The following is a 17,686-nucleotide window of genomic DNA, read 5'->3' as shown; positions in this document are numbered from 1 at the left end:
AACATTAGCAGTTATAATTGAGTTTTTTCCAATTTGAACTAATCCAGATTGCTTGAATCGCCAACTCTTTCCTTTTGTCAGTCTTGGCTGAACCTAATGTTCTTTAAAAAGCGAACATTTTTGTGATTTTAATTTTGAAAATTTGTTTTATCGATGTGATTTTTTTAAGATTGTTCTCTTTTTATTCGTTTCTATATTGTACTTCTCTGATTACGGCTGCTAAATATATAGCCATATATATTGTATATGGCTATATATTTACATATATGTAAATATATGTAAATATATGTAATTACATATATGTAATTACATATATATATATGTAATTACATATATAAATATTTGTCCGCTTAGATTCCAGCACTTTTTTATTCACTCTCTCTAAAAATTTCCTAAAAATTCTAAATTCTAAAAATTTTTACTAAAAATTCTACTAAAAATTCTAAAAAATCACTTCTAAAAATTTCCTTCTAAAAATTTCCAAAACATTTTCTCTAGTTTTGTAATATTTTCTGTGATTGTCATAAATAGAGTTTAACTAAAAGCTATGGATTTCTAGGAGAAAAAAAGGTAACACACCATTGAAAAAAGCCAAATTAATAAGAGAGAAAACTGAAGTTTGTCTTTGAGAAAATGAAAACAGAGAAAAAATAATGCTACCTAATATGACCCAACAAAATAACTATGCAACACATTGTGCGTTGCAACACAGCTGCGCACACTAGTCCTCTACCATAAGCTATTAAAACTATTACCGCTACTAACAACTCACCGCTGCACTAAGCCACCTGAGACCTACACAACTAAGCACGCTCCTCCTCCATCCCAATCTATTCAAAGCCTTCTTCTTTACACCTTCCCAGAAAGTTCCCATTTCCCTTAAATGTTTTCTTACGACATCCTCCCGTGTAAATCGAGGACAACTTCCTTTTTGTTTAGCCCTTTACCGTTGGTCGAAAGGGACATTCTATTTAAAGTTTAACTCTTTACCCCTCCCAAGAAGCTGCGTTGTCCTATAAATTCGTTCTTATGACCTCTTACAACCATATTCAGGGACGACGATCCCAGATGAAAGATGACCTTGGAAACGTAGCCTAGGCTTTTTAACGCTTCTTTCATTGCAGTACTAGGAAGTAAGAGCAAGTTTCATTTTTCAGACATTATCAAACGAACAATATCCCCTCGCCATATTTCCTGGTGGTATCCTTGTCTAAGGTGACGCAGATAGAGTAAACTAAGTGTAATGATAAAGCAGTGGACCAAACAAAATTTCCCGGCAAGATACTGATTAATTCAGACTGCAACTTCATTCATGTAGAAACTGGAATTAATTTTAAAGCAGATATTGTACTACACATCACTTTTAATACAGGATTTCCGGTTAAGAACAAAGGATGCTATTCAACTGCTTTTCCCATGATTATTGTCTAATCTATTTCTTTTTTTAATAGTGTTTTATTTTTATTTGTTACAGTTTTTATTTCCGTTTCTAATATTTCTCTTTCTGATTGGCTGTACTATCAACTCTTTTAGTATATGTTTTTATTCTTGTGGGTTTGAAGTTTCGGGAAAAGATTTTAAAGAACGAAATAGTCCTGAAGAACAAATAATTAATTCAGACTGCATCTTATTCACGCAGAAACTGGGATTAATTAAAAAATCAAGTATTGCACAACACAGTGCTATGAATACAGAATTTCCAGTAAATGACATAGGACGCTAGTCAGCCGCTATTCCCAAGATTATTGTTGAATTTGATTTATTTATATAACCTTTTGTTTTCATGATAAATAGATTTTTCCCCTGTTTTTAATAATTCACTTTTTGTTTCGTTGTACTGTCTACTCTTTCATATATATTTTTATTTTTGCGGGTTTGAAGCTACGGGAATGAGTTTCAAAAAACGAAATAGTTCTGAAGAACGAATAATTAATTCAGATTGCGTCTCCATTCATGAAGAAAGAGGGATTAATTTATTTTATTTTTTTATATATAAACATCTGCACTATCAATCTGAATCGCGGAACTGTCAACTTTTTTTGAATATGCTTTTATTCTTGTGGGTTTGAAGCCACGGGAATGACTTTTGAGAATGAAAAAATTCAGTAACTGAGGACTTTCTCTATATATAGGCTATTATGGTTTACCTAAAGGCCGCATCTGATATTCTAAGATTTCCTGCATAATTGCCAAAAAGAGTTTGCTAATCAGTACTTAAAGGGAGTAGGGAGCAAGACGATGAATGTACAGGCCCACTTTGATCCTCTCGATTTAAATGATTTTTCTGATCTTCCCTTTGAGACCAGCTTAGCAAACAGTCTTTGGAAGCTACATGAGAAGTTTGAAAATGTCACTTATTACTTTTTAGACGTGACAATGACAATACACATATTTCGGCTAAATAAAAAAGTACTGAATTAGAACATATATTTATGCAGAACCATAGAAAAACTCCATAGAAATAGAGATTACTCAGTTTTAATAACGCGTGATACCGAAACCTTAATACCTCACAATGGCAGTATAAATGTTTCGGCTAAATATAAAACTACTATCTCCATCGAAATAGAAAATAAATTTAAGAACGAACCATAAAATTAACCCACGATCAAAAACACCTTAATGACACTGAAATTGTTTTGACGATAGATAAAATGCTTCCCAACAGGTAACAGGGAATGGAAACAGACCAATACTTAATTAGAAATATCACACTTTGATCCCGGCTTCCTATGTGCCTTTCTGTAAGTCTGGGGAACTTGTGGTTAAATTCCCAAGTAACATCTGAAATTCAGATGCAGGGTGAAGCAGACTGGTTCTGCTACAAGAAGAAGTAGATGTAGGAAACAATAGCTATATTACTTATTACATAAGCCTATTTGTTTAGCCACTTGAACATATCTATTTGTTTACGATCTCGACACCTCCTCTCGACTCTCGACACATAGAACATATCTATTAGAACACGAGTAAATATTTATCTGTTGAATCAAATTATTATTTAGGATCTGTAAACTCTTTAAGAGGTTTAATAATTTATAAACTTCTCGGTTTGTAATCTTCTTATTATTACATTCCCTGTCATCCTTCGTAAAAGAGGTTCCACCCGACCATCAGGGGCAATACCCCGCCATATTTTGCAGCAGCTTTGAATTAGTAGTCGACAATGCTGGTCAGGGCACGCTTAGATATACGTAAGATTAAACTCGACACCTCCAAAAGCGTGGCAAAACTTATGAATGCAGATAATAAGGCAGTCCTGCCCTCACAGGAGTTGGGTTGAGATGTGACAACCAAGAGCATATTTACGGCTATTCATCAGGTTTTATTAAATTAGAGCAACCATCACGCTAAATAATTAGACAAACAAAAGACAATTTTATTTCTCTTCCTTACCCCTCCCGCAGATGTCGAATTAGGGGCACTTCGTAAAAAATCACAACCATAAGACTAGCACTTACTTCCCAGAAGCTTGGCTAGGATTCAACTGCATCTTGTAGCAGATTTGGAATGCTGTGGAACTACCAAAAGGTAAAACCAGGGCAGTTAGCCTACTGTCACTTTTCACCAAATTTGAATGACGCATATTATGAAAGATAAATTAAAGCAAAGAATTTAGGGACCACTTGCCCTCTGCAGACGTCAGGTTTCGTCAAAAGACTAATAAGCAATAATACGCTAACCATAACTTTCCGCAAAGTACGGTTGAGATTCGAAATACCCTTCTGGTAACTGTACAGAAGACAAGAATATATGAATTCACTTCATCAACCCGCGAGAGGTCAAAAACAGGCTAGAACTTTAAGAAAGCACGAATAAAGTACAGTCTCTTACTCCTTACTGAGTTTCGTTCTAAATACAAGGACTACCCCCCTCACAATCAATGAAAAAGGATACGGCATTAGACTTTACAGTCTCTACCGGCGGTGCTGATCTCCGTTTCTTGGCCCTTCAGCCAGGAATTGCGATGGGGGTTGAGGGCCAGCCATCCTGTGCTTTCGCACAGCCTTCCTGTTTACCTTCCCCAGACTTCTCCAGGTACCCATTTAGAGCTGAGTCAACTCTGGCTGGTCGACACACGCCACTGACCCCCGTCCCAAACTGAAGAATTGGGTACACCGGGATTCGAACCCGCGTCCTCTCAGACAAAGGATCCGAATCCAGTGCACCAACCCACACGGATCTTTTAAAAATTAAAGATTAGTTGCGCAGACAGCAGAAATCAAAGTGCTCTTTTCACCACAGACTTGTAGGAAGGTAAACTTGCTTTTTCTCTTTGGCTCAAAGCTTGATTTTTTCTTCGACACTTAGATAAAAAAAAATCATTACATAGCCTAAGAATTTATTTAATTATGACAAGAGCATACCCAAGTTGGACACAAAGCTATATTTTTTTTCTCTTCGCAAAATCATGTCAGTCTATTTGATACAGACTAATAATTATAAAATTTCCAAGATTTTGAATAGGTTGACGAAGATTGGGCCCATAAATTCCGTTTGATTTTTCACAGAATTTTGCACATTTTAAAATTGATTATTTAACAAGCGACTTGATGGCATTTTCCCTTTGTGTTTTGTCTATGTAGTAATTTATCTTGATTTCGTGCGGCACGACTTTAATTTAGTTTTCATAAGAAAAGTGACCTTAATCAATAATATTTGATTATGGGCTTTTAAATATAAAAGTAAATACTAATTATCTTATGACCTCTGAATATAATAATTTCTGAGACCACACTGGCTAAGGCTGGTTACCCTTTCACCGTTACTGAGAAATGGTCATCGTATTTTAGTTTTGTGTTTTGTTTTAAGGTTTTTTTTTATATTTTTATCAGTTTATTCTGCACTGAGGACGGTCAAGCGGAGGTCTTGACCGAAATATTTGCATAATTTTCAATTTTTTCACTGGCTGCTTATTGTCCTCGTTCTTCTTTTCTTCGTGATTTTGTGTTTTGACCACTGAATGGTTGTACGCTTTGTATTTTGTTGTTTTCCTCTTAGTTTACGCGCGTTTTTGTATTAGCTGTTGAATCTTTTAAGCTGATTCCTCGTTTCCTAAGATCTTTCTAGTTATTTTATTTACTTATCTCAGTCTTCAATTTCAGTAGTTGCAGTCCTTTTCTAAGAGGTCTAATTATATCTTCATGGCTTTGTTCAACATATTTAGCAAGTAATTTTTTCTTTTCTGTCTTCTGACCACCTGGCGTACCTGACTAGTCTTCTTCTTCCACAAATCATCAACAGCAGTTGGCACACACAGTCAGGCACGGCAGTTGTGTGCCAAGCGCGAAGTGGTGCTGTGTTTGGCAGGTAGTAGGTGGTGTTATGGAGGTGTCCCACGAATAGGAAAAGCAGTAGCACAACAAGATATACGAGCAATGGCGACAACAAAGTTACTCCTTGGGCTTAACTGAGTGGCGTTTGTATATTTGGTTACAATTTAACAAGCATGTTTCTGTTTAGAGTAATATCAAATAATTTTCCCTTAGACTTAGTTCCTGTGATTATTACAAAATGACATGCAAAGACATATCCATATATAATTACTACTCAACTCCTTTTATAAGCTCTCGAGTGTGTCCGGACCTTGGAGTTCAATTAATGAAAAACATTTTTATAGAAAACTAGCGCTTTACTGAAAACACAAAACAACATAGAAGTTTTGGTACAATAAAAGCAAACCATTTAAGGTCACTTTTTAAAGCATAAGAATAGAGCAATTCATGATTGTCGTTTTTTTTTAATTTGTTATCACTTCTGTACAATGAGCTATGTCCAATGATTGGATCTCTTTTTGGTTCTGAAAAGGATATTTCATGATTAGTTTGTAGACAAGTCTGAAGTGAAGCCATTTTGATAGTAATAGGACTATAGGCTAGTTTTAGAATTTGTATAATAACTTGGAATTCTTCGTTGTATAGAGAGAAATACCTTGAATTCTGGAGTTCATTTTACAGTTTATTTGTTCTGCATTTTGAGTAATATTAAAGCGTGCTTTTTACAATTTAAAACTATATATTATTCACTATTGGTATTATAGCACGTAAGACCAAGATGCCATCTGATAAATTGATCCATTATTTTTTTTTTCAAGCTATTCAGTGACTTTGCATTATTAAAATAATATTTATTTTTATGTTTAAGTTTTAAAATAATTTAGTTGTACACTGAAAGCTACTTATGTCACAGCTGGTGTAAGACTATGAAAAGCGTTATAGATTAGTTTGTTGTTGTCAGGCTACGTACTCACTTTTGACTCCTAAATCAATATTCTTATTTTTTATTCTGGGCTTTTGTGCTTTCAGTAAAGCGCTTAATAATGGTAGATGGTACTAAGCTTACCTAAGCTACTAATGTCAGGTGAGTGATTTTCTACAAACAATAATTTCGAGAGGACCTGTGCCTGTCACCATCAGGAATTTGAACCTAATAATAACAGGCACAGGTCCTGTCGGAATTATCGTTTAAAGAAAATCAATCATCTGACATCCATAGCTTAGGTAAGCTTATTACCATATACCATTATCAAACAGTTCGTGGTAACGAACTCAATAGTAAACGAAACTCTAAAAAACGGAATTTCGATGCTAAAAGATATATCAAAAGAATCGGATTTTTATGCTGATTTTAAATATATACGTTTCGTCAAATTTAGTCTTTGTCATCAAAAGTTACGAGCCTGAGAAAATTTGCCTTATTTTGGAAAATAGGGGGTAACACCCCCTAAAAGTCATAGGATCTTAACGAAAATCACACCATCGCATTCAACGTATCAGAGAACCCTATTGAAAAAATTTCAAGGTCCAATCTACAAAAATGTGGAATTTCGTATTTTTTGCCAGAAGACAAATCACGGGTGCGTGTTTATTTGTTTTTTTTTTTTTTTCCAGGGGTCATCGTATCAACCAAGTGGTCCTAGAGTGTTTCAGGAGGGCTCATTCTAACGGAAATGAAAAGTTCTAGTGCCCTTTTTAAGTGACCAAAAAAATTGGAGGGCACTTAGGCCCCCTCCCACGCCCATTTTTTTCCCAAAGTCAACGGATCAAAATTTTGAGATAGCCATTTTGTTCCACATAGTCGAAAACCATAATAACTATGTCTTTGGGGATGACTTACCCCCCAAAGTCCCTGGGGGAGGGGCTGCAAGTTACAAACTTTGACCAATGTTTACATACAGTAATGGTTACTGGGAAGTGTAACGACGTTATCAGGGGGATTTTTTTGGTTTGGGTGTGGGGTTCAGGGGAGGGGGCTATATGGGAGGATCTTTCCTTGGAGGAATGTTTCATGGGGGAAGAGAAATTCAATGGAAAGGGCGCAGGATTTTCTAGCATTACTATTAAAAAAAAACAATTAAAATATAAACATGAAAAAGTTTTTTCAATTGAAAGTAAGGAGAATCATTAAAACTTAAAACGAACAGAGATTATTACGCATATGAGGGGTTCTAAAAATACTTCAGCATAAAACGCGAGGTATTTGGAAGGAGATAAATACTTCGCTCTTTATGCTAAAATTTTTTTTAAGTAATTTCAACTATTTATTCTACGGCCTTTCTGATTCAGGGGTCATTCTTAAAGAATTGGGACAAAACAAGATTTAGTGTGAAGAGCGAGGTATTAATGAGGGGACCAACCCCCTCATATATATAATCAAAAATATAAGAATATAAAAGTTTGTTACGTAAGTTAATTCTTAAGTTACGTATATTTTTTACTAATAAAAACGTTCGTTAAAAATTAAAAGATCTAGTTGCCTTTTTAAGTAACCGAAAAATTGGAGGGCAACTAGGCCTCCTTCCCCACCCTTTATTTCTCAAAATCGTCTGATCAAAACTAAGAGAAAGCCATTTAGCCAAAAAAAGAATTAATATGCAAATTTCATTTTAATAATTTATGTGCGGAGAACCAAAATAAGACATGCATTAATTCAAAAACTTTCAGAAATTAAATAAAAAAACAAGTTTTTTGAAATGAAAGTAAGGAGCGACATTAAAACTTAAAACGAACAGAAATTACTCCGTATATGAAAGGGGCTTTTCCTCCTCGACACCCCGCTCCTTGCACTAAAGTTTGATTCTTTCTCGCAACTCTACTTTTTAAAGTAATAAAAAACCTTAGCGTAAAGAGCGGGGTGTCGATTAGGAAAAGCCCCTTTCATATGCGGAGTAATTTCTGTTCGTTTTAAGTTTTAATGTCGCTCCTTACTTTCATTTCAAAAAACTTTTTTTTTATTTAATTTGTATAAAGGATGAAGGATGAAGTTCATCCGTTCTACGGATGAAGGATGACAGATTACCGAAGATTGTCCTTTTTGGCTTTTTGCAACTCCGTTCACTAAGAAGAGACAGCGCTTAGTAACTTAAGGATGTTGAGAATTTTGCTTATGGATTTAAGTGATTTTGATAAAGGCGATCTTATGGTATCTCTGATAGTTATGCCTGCTAATGTGATAATTGGCTCACTGACAAAGAGGCAAATATCTGATGTTTGGGGTCTTGTCAGAAATTAGGTTGACTTGACTAGACAACCACCATGGTTCAGGGTCCGCATATAATCCTTATAGCATATTAAATGAAAAAATTCAACTGAAAGTAAGGAGCAACATTAAAACTTAAAACAAATAGAAATTATTATGTACATGAGGAAGTTCGCTCCCTCGTCAATACCTAGCTCTTTATGCTAAATTTCGAGTTTCGTTCTAATTCTTTAAGAATGACGCCTGAATCACAAAGGCAGTTTAATTAGAATAAATAGCTCTTTTGAAAGTACTGAAAAAAACCTTTAGCGTAAAGAGAGCAGTACTGACGAGGGGGTGAATCACCTCATATGCGTAATTATTTCTGTTCGTTTAAAGTTTTAATGTTGCTCCTTACTTTCAGTTGAAAAAAACTTGTTTTTTATTTTGTTTCTGATCTTTTTTAAATAATGCTGGTAAATCCGGCACCCCTTTCATGAAAAATGTTTATTCCCCTTGAAAAGTTCCTATAGGGAAAGATCCTCCCACGTAACCCTCTCCACCCGACCCCTCCGCCGCCAGAAAAAAATCCCCCTGAAACCGTCTGTATACTTTCCAATAACCAATATTATCATGAAAAGAAAAATCACCAATGCAACAGCACCAACTCACAAAAAAGACAGAAGGAGAAAGGGAAGACTGTTTTCCTAAATTAGTGATTAATATAGACCAGCACTTGAATGAGGCCTTAACCCTACTCATCCATACAATCACATAGGTCAAACAGTGTAGCCATACACAATCAACCAGAAAGAATAATCCATGGACAGGCAGTCATGTCGTCAATAAGTATAAGTCGTAATTTACCAAACAATAGAAAAAATAATAAAGACAAATAATTCAGAGGCAACAACCCAACACAAGGGCTCATCAGGAGAATACACTGGCCTATAACTTGCAGCCCTTTCCCCGGGGACTTTGGGGGATTAAGTAATCCCCAAAGAAATAGTTATTAGATTCTTTAAACTATGCTGAACAAAATGGCTATCTCAAAATTTTGATCTGGAGACTTTGAGAAAAATGGGCGCTGAAGGGGGCCTAGTTGCCCCCCCCCCCAATTTTTTGGTCACTTAAAAAGGGCACTATAACTTTTATTTCTATTCGAATGAGCCCTCTCTCAAGATTCTAGGACCATATGGTCAATAAGATCACCCCTGGGGAAAAAACAACAAAAATAAACACGCATCCGTGATCTTTCTTCTAGTAAAAAATACAAAATTTCCCATTTTTGCATATAGGAGATTGATGCCTCTAGAGTAGGGTTCTCTAATGCGCTGAATATGTTGGTGTGAGTTTCATTAAGATTCTATGACTTTTAGGGGGTGTTTCCCCTTTTTTTCAAAAATAAGGTGAATTGTCTCAGGCTCGTTACTTTTTATGAGTAGGACTAAACTTCACGAAACTTATATATTTAAAATCAGAACAAACATTCGATTCTTTTGATGTATGTATTGGTATCATAATTCTGTTTTTTAGAATTTCGCTTACTATTGAGCCGGGTCGCTCTTTAATTACAGTTTGTTACCACTAACTGTTTGATTTGCTTTCAAATTTCTTATAGAACGTTTACATGTATCTTTTCAAATGGTATATTAATCACTAATCAAATATCTCAAAACATTTTCGTTATAAAAGGAATAATGAGAAATAAATTGAAAATAAAATCAATTTGTTCCCCAGTAGTGCCTAAGATTAAAAAACAACTTTTTTCTTCTTTTTTTTTCTTTGAGATTTCCCTGAATGGTGGTTATTTGCTTTATTATGTTATTTGCTTTTCTTTTTCCTAAATGATGATTTTTCCTAAAAGAGTAGTTAGAAACTGGTAAAAAAATAACTCAGTAATGTTAATTCACAAATATACATGGGAGAGACAAAATTTATTGTTCGATTTCCAAAGATGGGGATGGGGATCCATTTTTTTATATCTTTCAATTTTGTCAATGAAAATACAAAAAAAAAAGTATTCTCATCGCATAAACAACCAAAAGGTTTTTTTAACCTAGGAGATGCGCAAAACGAGGGGGGGGCGTCTCCCCCTTCCATAGCTAACACTATTGAATCTGTAATGCTAAATAGGATTCAAATTACAAGAGAGATTGTATCCTAATAGTGACGTTTCAGTCCTTGCGCTTCCCAAAACACATATTTACCGCCTACAATTTTCATTGAACAGACATTCTGAGATAGATAATGGTTTCTGGAAAACTATAATAATTCCCAAAGATTGGCGGAAGGGTGTCATTTGGCGGAATTATGTATATGAAAATACCTAATTTAAGGTATTACGCTGAAAATATGGCGTATATATGGGGAGATAAGACCAATCCAGCATATAACTGTAAATTCAAAAACATTCATTTTGTAATTAGAAGAAGAAGAAGAATATTTTACCGTCTTCATTAGAAATTCTACTTACATTTAGGCAATATTAAAGGAGAAATTTACAACTCAAGACTTTGGATGAATCCAGCTATTGAACTCTCTCTGACAAATATAGTGAATGAACCGGAAGCTATTCTTTTGTTCTGTACAAATATGTCAGTTTTGATGCTTTAGTATTTCTGCTAATGACGATCGCTGCATATGTGGTCGAAACATCCAGACTCTTGTATCTGTTTTCCCTGTCTAATAAATGGAATTATCCCCATTTGAACGTTTATGAGTACCTCTTATTGAAAAGAGAGGCTCTAGAAGTGAATGCTCGAATTACTGTGGAATAACTCTGCTGTCTGTCCCCAGAAAACTTTTCTTAATGGTCCTGCTGGATGGATTTCAAAATATTATTAGAACGATCGGTGACCAGAGCAAGCTACTTTTATGTTGGACTGTCCAGCCCTCGAGCAGATTTTCACAATTTGACTGATAAAAGATAAAATCACGGAGTTCCGACGGAAAGTTTTTGCCTTCATCCCCTTCCCTGCTGCGTTCAACTCACTGGACCAAGAAGCTTTTTGGCAGATTCTCGAATCGAACAGCCTCCGTGAGATACAATGGAGACTCTTCAAAGCTCTACACCATGGAAAGGAGAGCTGTGTTAAAGTAAACGGCAGGCACATCCTGTTCTTCCAAATCACGATAGGGGTGCGTCAAGAATGTGCAGTGGCCCCAGAGCTCTTCAGTGTCATTATAGACCATGTTTTGACAAAGAAAACTTCAAGTTTCAGCTTTAGGCTCGAGTTTAGAGATCGAATCATCTCAGATGCTAATTTTTCTGAAGACTTGGCCATCTTAGCGGACATCATGGATCAGTTGTTGAAAGTGCTTCGAATCACAGGAGAAGATGCCGCGAAAGTGGGACTGCATACAAACTGGAAAAAAAAAAATTTATCGCCTTAGACTCGTTTTCTCCTGCTGTCAATTCTTCAGTTGGCCTAGACAAAAGCCAACTGGTTCACCTACAAAGGTTTATATGCCTGGGCTCCACAACAACTTCAAGTGGCTCACTTCTCCTCAAGCTGGGAGCAGGAATATATAAGCGTCTTCAGCCTTTGGCAGGTTGAAGTGTCCCCTTTGGCGGAAACGGAATATCAGTAGTTCAACTAGGCTACGAACTTTCAACACCCTCGTCGGTTCTCTGATATTTTACGGAGCTGACACATGGCAGGCATCATCCATAACCCTAAACGCCATCGATGTATTTCAGTCGAGGAGCATGAGATGGATTGAAGTTCTACAATGGTTTGACTTCGTGAGTAACAAGAAGCTACTGCAGCTCACCAAGCAGTCTCAGTCTTCTACTCAAGCAGTCAAGCACACCTTATGATGGTTCGGACACCTACTACGAATGCTCCTGCACTTACCACTAAAAACTATCTTTGACTTTCACCCTATGAATGCTAGCTGCTAGTGACCTCGTAGCCGACCGAAGAAAACCTGTCCAAGTTCCTGGCGTTGACACACATCAGACTGAGCGAAGCAAAAAGACTCACAATGAATCGAAGAGGACGAAGGAGGCAGACGTCATTCTCTATGCTGAGCAGAGCCCAGCAGGAGAACTAAATCAAGTAGAGTCGTTTTTAAGTAAGAATAGTGATTGGGCATCAATAAACATCTGTTTCGTGAGCTTTGTCCTAAATAGGGTCAGACTGTCACAATATCATTAGCTAGTTATTCGGTTAAAGAAACGAAATTTTAGTCTAGTAGTTCTGAAGGGTGCAGTTGCACCTGATATTTCATTCCGTCAAAACACATTATTCGTCCAAGACTTATTACGCAGCCTAAGATTTACCTTTAAAAATAACTTTAAAAATACCTTTAAGATTTACCGTTTTCACTTGAGAGTAGCCAGCAAAATATTCTTATTCTAGGAGATTTATCCTTGATATATTTTGGGAGAGTTGAGGGTTTGTATTTTATCTTGTGCTATTATTTGTTCTTTATTCCAATCAAATTTCATTTAATGCCAGTTTTTGTTTCATGTCTGTTTTTCGGGGTGGCCATTATTTACTGAGTAGTGGATTTTCCAAAAAACAATAGTGACAGCAGTAATAGTTTTTCGAATGATTAGAGGTATCCTCAGAAGCAAATTTGTACTACAAAACACAGTTGTTACTCCATCTTGTACCCACTCAATGATATCACATATCTACCAAATAAATCATCCCACTCAGAAGTTATTCAGCAACCTTTTGAAATTTCCACTGCCATACTGGGGACTCCTGTCTTCATATCACCACCGTCCATTCTATAAACCACTAACAGTGTAAAACTGCTCATTTCAATGGTAAATAAAGCGTTTTCAAAAAGATAAAGAAAATGTATTTACAAACTTATTGCTCTTAATAGCGGTTCTCCAGTGTGAAAATTCACAAAAGTATCTTTGCTTATGCCTATGATTCAAGGAACAGGATTTTGTAAGTATGTTTCAATGAGGATGTTGAACTAAATGGGCAGGGTACACTGGGAAGCATTAATAGCACGATTTTGTAAACGACTTTCATTGATATTATTGACGGGCAGGACGCGCTAATAATTATTATAGCATGGTTTTGAAAACAATTTTAAACGATGTTTTCGACCTAAATGGGCGGGGCGGGCTAGTATTTATTGTAGAATGATTTGAAAAACAACTTTCGATCACGTTATTAACCTAAATAGGCAGGGTGCGCTACTAAGTATTATAGCATGATTTTGTAAGTAACTTTCAATGATTTTATCGACTTAAATATGTAGGGACCATCGGAATTATTATAGCTACACTACTTTTATCATGTCGTTGTCAAGGCAAATTTACATTAAACGCATTATTCAAATGAATAATGAAAGCATTCAAATGAGCTCTTACACAGCTTTCAGTAATGTTTCAGTGCCTTTCTTATACTTCAGAAGTAAAAAGAGTAAAAAAAGAGGGCGTTTCAAAAGCGTTTCAAGCTCTATTTCGAAATTTTCCGAAATATGTTTTTTAATTAGATTTTACTGTAAGATAAGCCTAAATAACAGTTGATATTTTAAAATCTAATGTAAATGATTTTTTCCATTAGGTATTTTCATTTTTTTAAAGTGGGTTTTAGTTTTCACTTGCTTAGAGGACTGGGAAGAGGAATGTCCAAGAAAAACAGAGGTGAATATTGAGTTAAGGCTTTGCAACTAAGATCATCATAATGGTACCCTTTATACGGTTCCCAGCTTTTTCATTTCAAAATGGCACCAAATAGCACCATTTTTGGTGTCATATGACACTTTATGATAGTTTTATAAGGAAAAGTTTACAATACCACGTAGATACGACTAAAAAATTTAAAATGAGCCATGAAGCATCTATCTACGATTTTGCAGTAGCTTTCTACTTCTGGTAGTCGGCACACAATATATGAAACATATTAGTTTGCTGGGACAAGGGTATTCAAGAGCGTGGTCAGTAAACCTTAGAGTTAAGATTTTCAACTATGGAGATTATGAACTTTGTCCTTTTCATGCTTCCCAGCCTTTCCAGCCGGAATTGACACCAAAAACCTCCATTTTTGACACCATTTGGCACCTTATGACGGCGTTATCAAGAAAATATTACATAAAACACATGGATATTAAAAAGTAACTTTTAATGAGACCTTAAACATCTCACTATGATTATCCAGTACCCTGTTAGCGACAATAAAAACAAGAAAAAATTAGACATCAGTGCTTCTAGTGCAAAAAAGGATTTTCCTTATTGGTCACGGCAGGGGAAAGTAGTTCTCGCGATTAGGACTTTCAAACAAGATGGTGCACTTTTTATTTTGTTTCGTATTCCTTTTTTGAGGAACTTGCGGCTCTTTTTCGAAATTATGAAAAATCTGTTCTCTTAATGGACTTTTAGATAATGATTAATGGAAAATATAGTTGCAACTATTCCAGAATCAGCCTCAATAGGCAAATCTTTCTCACTTTTTTTTTTTTTTTTTTTATCAGGCAGTAACCATATTACCGCCCGGCGTTCCATACCTTTAGAAAAGCCTTTTTTTTTGTTTTAAATTCAACGCTGCTCTTTACTTACATTTGGAGAGACTTCATTTATTTTTTACTTTTACAGGTGAATGTGTATTGTGTTCTTTACAACTGTTATTTCTAACTTTTTATACGCATTTTCCTTCTGAAAAACCATATTACATTACAAGCGTTGCTAATCAAACTAATCAATGAATCAAAACTGGTTAGTTTTGAGCGAAAGACGACATAGACTCCGAATCCCAAGATAAATACACCCTTGAATGAAATTAGATCTTAAATTAGTCCAGCATTTCCATTTTTATTCTAAATTCCGTCCAATAATCCCGAGTCCCCATCAGAAAGGCTTTTTTCACTCTCTTTAACTGCTCACTCTCCAAGACTTGATCTTAGAAAGAGTGAACCTTGTCAGTTCTAAGAGCTCAGTTAGCGGAGTAATCCAATTGAGTTTAAATCGAATAGGGTAAGAGAATCAAAAATATTGAGGTTAGTGATGTTTAACAATGTGTTTAGGGATTTATGTTGATGCTGAAGAATAGGATTCTACGGATGCTTATGCAAAACTATATCTTGGAAAGTCATCTTTAACTGTCTTTCCGGGGGTCTTATGGATTCTTCTCGTTAATATGTCAGATACTGTCCTTCCCAAATATTTTATAACCCCAGCAATGCATAGGAACGAGCCTGTTCCCAGCCTTCTCAAGCGTATAGCCTACTAGGCAATCGCTGGAACTTCCATCCAGAAGAATTATAGCCGAGGGTATATTTTACAAGAGAGTCTACGTTTTAACTTAGCCTTAACTTTTCATGTGCCTTTTACAATCATTCAATCTACAATAATCGGAGGGCAACAACCATTATTATATTATATCACTTACTTGAGCTATGAACTTACATCAACACAGGGTTGTATCCAAGAGGGGGGAGTAGTAAACAGCCCCTCCTCCAAAAAATCGTAACATTTGAATTCTTCGAATCGTAAAATGATAAAAAAAAATTAGGTAAACCTTTTTGAGCCGTTGGATAACTCCCTGGGAGCTAATCATATTCTTCTGCACTGTCTTGGTACCCCGACCGCCGGCCAAAAATTCTTTTGGGAGATCCCCTCCAACAAAATGCCTGATACGGGCACGCACAGGGGCGATACTTAGGCAAGATTGTCAGAGGGAACTGATTTTCCCTCCTAAATTTTGAAAAATATATTTTAGGCATTTCGTAAAAAATGAAAAACGAATAAATTGGCCCCTCCCCTTGATTTTAATACATTTTGCCCCTTCACCTCTCTCCAAATATTTTCGTGAATTGGTGCCTCTGATGGCAATTGGGAAATTTATACTTCTTTGCAAACTTTCCACGGCAAACTTTTTACACTTTTAGAAAAATATTAAATATGACGGTTTGATACAGACGTTTCACAGATATTTGATGTAGACGTTTCACATAGACGCTCTACTATAAGTGTTGGGAACTTCGGAGCAACTGTTAAATTTCTTGCTCCGATTTACCATGGCTCAAAACATAGTATGTAGAATACCGTTAATTGATTATGTTTTAAAAAAGTGCCAAAAATAGGTGAAATATATTGGTAATTAAATAAAAAAATAAAAACTTTCAGTCGAAACTAAGGAGCACCATTAAAACTTTAACAAACATAAATTATTCTGCCCCTTTCTCAACCCTCGCTCTTTACCCTAAAGTCTTGAAGTTTCTTTAAAATACATTTCATTCAAATTTAACGGCCCTTGTGTTTGAACAGTCTTTTTTAAAGAATTATGACACAAAATAAAAATAAATCAAACTATAAGGTAAAGCTCAAGGGCTGCGGAACGGGCAAACCCCCTTATTTACAGAATAATTTCTGTTCGTTTTGAGTTTTAATGTTGCTACTTACTTTCAGTTGAAAAACTGGTTTTTCAGCTGAACCCCCTCCCGTGTAAATTTCTTCCTCAAGAGTAAAAAAAAGGTAAAGAATACGGCATTAGAATTTACAGTCCCTACCGGCGGTGCTGATCTCCGTTTCTTGGCCCTTCAGCCAGGAAGTGCAATAGGGGGCTGGGGGCCAACCATCCTGTGCTTTCGCACATCCTTCCTGTTTACCTTCCCCAGATTTCTCCAGGTACCCATTTATCGACTCTGGCTAAGCTTACAGAGTCATGCCACTGACCCCCGTCCCAAACTAAAGAATTGTGTACACTGGGATTCGAACCCGTGTCCTCTCAGACAAAGGATTCTGAAACCATTAATCATAGGGAGGAGGAAACTCTCCCCCATGATGAATTTTTCCCGGGATAAATTTCATCCAAAGGAAATATTACACAAAAATTTCCTTATGCTTCGCAATAAAAAAAATTCTACAATGGGCATATTGCGTAACTTACATCCCTTTCCCAAGAGACTATGGAGAAGGTCATGCCATCCCTAAAGGCATAGTTATTGGACGTAACTATGCTAGATCAAAAGAGCTACTTAACATTTAGATCAGATGTCTTTGGGGGAAAAGGGCTGTGAGAGGGCTGTGTGAGGGGGATGAAAGGGGGACGAATACATTAAATCTTTAATATTTTGAATTTATTAGGATTCGTTTGTTGTCTAAAAAACGTTTATAAGCCACTGTGTTCTTCTTCTGGTTTATATTATATGGCTATAAGAATTTTATTGGTTGTGACTGGAACGCGTCAGTAAGGTATCTTTACCGTTAACTTCAAATTAATGAATTTCATATATTTGAAATCTAACAATCCGAGTT

General features: G+C 35.9%; 2 protein-coding genes across 6 annotated transcripts in view; one reads left to right on the top strand and one right to left on the bottom strand.

Annotated features, from left to right (window-relative positions):
* The window catches only part of LOC136034123 (serine/threonine-protein kinase S6KL-like), a 362,015-nt gene that overhangs the window by 15,466 nt on the left and 328,863 nt on the right, over nucleotides 1-17,686 (bottom strand). The window lies entirely within an intron of this gene.
* Nucleotides 15,370-17,686, top strand: part of LOC136034122 (protein P200-like) — a 40,759-nt gene continuing 38,442 nt past the window's right edge. The window contains exon 1 of one of the 2 annotated variants that reach the window (XM_065715274.1): nucleotides 15,370-15,403. The gene's annotated coding sequence lies outside the window, so the exon portion shown is untranslated. Of the gene's footprint in view, nucleotides 15,427-17,686 lie in introns of both variants that reach the window. The other variant, XM_065715273.1, reaches the window with a different exon arrangement.

The sequence above is a fragment of the Artemia franciscana genome, chromosome 12 (genome assembly GCF_032884065.1).
Source record: "Artemia franciscana chromosome 12, ASM3288406v1, whole genome shotgun sequence".
NCBI classification, from domain to species: Eukaryota; Metazoa; Arthropoda; class Branchiopoda; order Anostraca; family Artemiidae; genus Artemia; species Artemia franciscana.
Note: the sequence above shows the minus strand (reverse complement) of the source record. Positions and strands in the feature narration are given on the sequence as shown.